The 4,749-nt window shown below is 43.2% G+C and overlaps 1 pseudogene; it reads left to right on the plus strand.

Moving 5' to 3' along the window:
* The first annotated feature begins 461 nt into the window (after positions 1-461).
* Positions 462-1,878, plus strand: LOC131008413 (F-box/LRR-repeat protein At4g29420-like; annotated as a pseudogene).
* The last annotated feature ends 2,871 nt before the right edge of the window (positions 1,879-4,749 follow it).

Here is a 4,749-nt window from a genome sequence, read left to right on the forward strand (position 1 = left end):
TTGTCTATAGTCATGATAGACAATGAATATATTTTATATTAATTTCCCGGAACCTAAATACACAAAAAAAAACATAAAGTTGAACACAAAATTGAAAAGCGGCGCACTATCTCCTCCACCCAGCTCTGCCGCCGCATAACCCTAGCCTCCCTCACTCGGCGACCACCTCTCTCCACTCCGGCGCGGCCGCGCGGCACCGCCTCGCTCCTCTCTCCACCCTGGCGCGACGCCTCCCTGCCAGAGACGACAACCTCCGTAGTCCCTCCACCCCTGCGCCCATCCGCCTCCGTCCACCCCGGCGCGGCACTGCTCAGATTCTCCTCCTCCGGCGCGGCGCTAAATGCGATTGGTGCCTCTTTTTATTTTATGGTGAAATTCAGATTTCAGATTTTAGTTTGAATTCCAATATAATAACAAATTCCAGATTTTAGTTTAACCTTAATGCCCTAATTTGATCTCATCCAAATTTCTTCAATTTCCATGGAAGATCTCCCCCGCCTCTTCTCCTCGAGATCCTCGGCCGCCTTTCCGACTCCGCCGACGTCGCCCGCTGCCGCGTCGCTTCCCGTGCACTCAACTCCGTCGCGCCGGAGATCCGGTCCGTCCACCTCTACTGCTCCCACCTCCGCTACGCCAAGTCTCGATCCCCTTTCACCCGGTCCTCCATCACGCCTTTCAAGCAAGTTTTCTACAGATTGATATCCGAGTTGCACATTGTCGAGCGCGTCTTCGTCGGCGTCGAGAAGCCGCTGCGCCTCGTGGCGTACGACGACGTTGAGGATGAGGACGATGATTTGTTCCTCAGCGAAGATCAATTTCGCCAAGGAGTGGCTGCCCAAGGTTTGCCGGGATTTGAAGTCGATTTCCATATCAGATTTTTGGGTGCAGTCCTGCTGGAGGCGAACCGATGAGCTTTCCCTAATTTCTTCTTATTGTGAGCTGCATTTCTCATTTCTTGCTTATCTACTCTGTTAACTTGCGTGCTTTGTTGTTATTGTTCATGCGGATATACTGCTTCTTATAATTCGTCTATTTGTTGTATGTGAAGTGTATTCAATCGCTCATAAGAGCTTTGACTTTAATGTAGAGATATCAAAATAGTGTTGTTTTTCTCTGGCAGCACTTGGGAAACAGAAGGATTATGATCGTTGGTTTTATGTGGGATTGAGTTACTTGGTCGTTATTTCATTTATTAGTTAGCTAACTTAGCTTTTGCATAATAGAGTTGGAAGCTTTTTATGATTGATTCTCATTGCTGTTGGATTTTCATGGTTTAAACCTGTAGAGTGGTTCTTAGTATGAATTTTTTTAAGCCTCTAAAGAGGATTGAGAATGATGATTGCTTATATTTGTACATAGTTTGATGCTTACAGACAAATTGAAATCTGGATTATTATTTTTTGGTTGTGCAGGTTGTGAAATTCGTGAGTTAGAAGTTAAGAATGCGTGGCTATCTGTGGATGGCAATTGAAGATGAAAACCAACCATTATGTTGCCTTGCATTTGATATTTGAACCTGATATGCTAGCTTTCTCCGGGTGCTACTATGGGGGCGGAGTGAAGGAGATGAAGGAGCTAGGCGCAATACGAAAGAGGTGGAAAACACTACATGTAAGGAGGAGCTCGCTCAGTTCCAGCCCTATTCCTCGTGAATGGCTGCATTGGACTTCGTTGTCTGTGACGAGAGCGATGTTTTGGCTGTCAAGTTCTTAGCAAAGGAAGATAAATACGCGAGGAGCCGGTTTTTGACAACAATATTAACAGATAGAAAGGTATCCATAAGTCTTCCAGCATAGTTTTACTTAAGTTCATGACAATTGGCACCTAATTTGAATGTGTTGGGCGAACAATTTTCGAATGTAATGTAGATGGTGTAACTTGCTTTGTCTGTCATTTATGTTTTAATGTAATGTAGGATGATGATGTTTGGATTCTAATGTAATGTAGGATGATGATGATGATGATGTTTGATTCTAATGTATGAATTTTATTATTAATTTATGTATTTTTAGCTTTCCATATTATGTTTTTTAGATTTACTTAAATATATATTGAAAAGCAGGAAATTTTAAATATAAATATAAAAGAAAAACTGTAATATAGACAATGGTTGTATTAAGAGAATAGACAACGGTTTTCTGATTGTTGTCTATCAGAGAATAGACAACGGGTTCCCGACCGTTGTCTATCAGAGAATAGACAACGAGATCTCGACCGTTGTCTATCAGAGAATAGACAACGGGTTTCTGACCGTTGTCTATGACCGCCCTTCAATAGACAATACTCTCATTTACAACAGTTTATTTCTTAATAGACAACGTATATTGACCGTTGTCTATTAGCGTTTTTTTTGTAGTGAGAGTTCGCTTTTACAGCAAAAAAGCCGGGTGTCTTGGCTTCAAGATGGAGACAGGAACACGAAGTTCTTTCATGCGATGCTTAGGTTTCGCCGTAAACCTCACATCGTTTCTCACATGGAGATCAATGGAGATATGAATTACGATCAAAAGGTTATTGGGGATCATATTGTGGATTTCTTCTCTTCTTTGTTTTCGACTAGCAGTCATACTAATACTGATATTACGGCGGTTGAGGCGGTTTTTGAGGAGATGGTCGAAGATCGTTATAATAATTTGCTCATTCGTTTGCCGGATGAAGAGGAAATTTCTGCTGCGGTTTTTCAGATGGAGCCGAACAGCTCGCCTGGGCCAGATGGTTTCTCGGGTAAGTTCTTTCAGCATTGTTGGTCGATTATTAAAGTGGATATTTGGTGTGCTGTTCAAGCTTTTTTCCGGAATTCTTATCTTCCTCAAGGCTGCAATTCTAATACCTTGGTGTTGATACCTAAGAAAGATGTCGTCAATTCGGTCTCGGATCTGAGACCGATTGTTTTGTCCAACTTTCTTTACAAGATTATTACTAAGGTGTTGGCGTCTAGACTGAGCCAGGTTGCTGCTGTTTATGTCTCCCGTCATCAGTTTGGTTTTATTAGCGGCCGTTCCATTCACGATTGTATTCTGATTGGGTCGGAAGGCGTGAACTGTATGCATCGTACGAGCCGTGGTCAAAACATGGCTTGCAAGATTGACATCAAAAAAGCTTTTGATACTCTTAGCTGGGATTTCCTGCTTAACGTTCTTCGTGTTGCTGGCTATGATTCAAAGTTCATTAGTTGGATTGAGATTCTGCTTCATTCGGCTAGGATTTCTATTCTGTACAATGGTCAGCTTAAAGGTTATTTTTCGTGTTCAAGGGGTGTTCGTCAGGGCGATCCTCTTTCTCCTGTTCTTTTTGGAATCGCTGAGGATGTTCTTGGTAGGCTATTTGCAAATGGTGTTAGCGCGGCCACCCTTACCCCGATGCAAATGAGACAGGGAATTAATTTCCCCACACATCTTTTATATGCGGATGATATTCTCATTTTCTGTCACGCCACGGTCACGAACGCTCATACCATTCAGAAAATTATGGAATATTATGGTCAAATTTCTGATCAAATTGTGAGCCAGGATAAGTCGCAAATTTTTTTTACTAGCAAAGTTCCTTCTCAAACCTGCAGGGCTATAAGGAGCATATTGAGATTTTCTCAGGGCAACTTTCCAATTACTTACCTTGGGGTTCCTATCTTTAAGGGCCGTGTGCGTGCCTCCTATCTTCGACCGATACATGATCGTGTTATTAACAAGTTCGCGAGATGGAAGGGATTACATTTGTCAATGGCTGGGAGGATTTGCCTGATCAGGTCGGTTATCCAAAGCTCCCTGACGCACTCCATGATGGTTTATAGATGGCCGACTGCTCTTATTAAGGAGCTCGATGCGTGCTGCCGTAATTTCCTTTGGACTGGCAACATCAAGCAGACGCTGTCTTGTTCTGTGAGTTGGAAGAGGGTCTGCTCGCTTAAGGAGGAGGGCGGTCTCGGGGTAAGGTCATTCGAATTAATGAATAAGAGCTATCTCATGAAAATGGCGTGGAAGGTGGTTGGTGGGTGTGAGTTCGGATATGATTTGATTAGAGATAGATATCTCGATCGCTTTGGGCGTAGTAAATCTCTGGTGGCTGCTTCTACTATCTGGATGAGCTTACGTGAGGAAATTGATGGTTTGGTGGCGGATTCGTACTCGTATATTGGTGACGGCGCTTCTACTTCGTTCTGGTATGACGACTAGCTTGGGTATAATCTTATGAATAAATGCGGTATTTCGCTTTTCATGCTTCCGTTTCTTACTCAATCGGTGGCTGATTATTTCTACGATGGGGTCTGGCATTTCACGCAAGCCTTTGTTAATGCTTTTCCTGAGATAGTGTGTGATATTTTACTCACTCCTCTTGGTTCTGAGGGAGATGTGCGTTTCTGGAAACCCTCGTTGCACGGGAATGTCACTACTGCGCTGGCTTTCAACAAGCATTGTCATCATTTTTCGAAGGTGCCTTGGGGTTCTTGGCTTTGGGAATCTTTTATTCCGATTCGACGTTCTTTGATCTGTTGGCGTCTTCTTCATAATAGAGTGCCAACTTATGATCGCCTTATCCGCTACGGTATGATCACGCCTAACGCCTGTTTGCTCTGCTTAAAAGGAAGTGAGTCTCAGGATCACCTTTTCTGGAATTGTGAGCGTGTGAAGAATATTTGGGCTACGTTTCTTGGGTGGTTTAATTTCACGCAAGGGTTGCAAGAGAATGATATTCATAGTTTTTTGGTGGCAGCTTGGCAGTATAAACTTAGTCCCCTCACCGGTAATTTCTGGA

This window comes from Salvia miltiorrhiza, chromosome 2 (genome assembly GCF_028751815.1).
Source record: "Salvia miltiorrhiza cultivar Shanhuang (shh) chromosome 2, IMPLAD_Smil_shh, whole genome shotgun sequence".
In the NCBI taxonomy this organism is placed as follows: Eukaryota; Viridiplantae; Streptophyta; class Magnoliopsida; order Lamiales; family Lamiaceae; genus Salvia; species Salvia miltiorrhiza.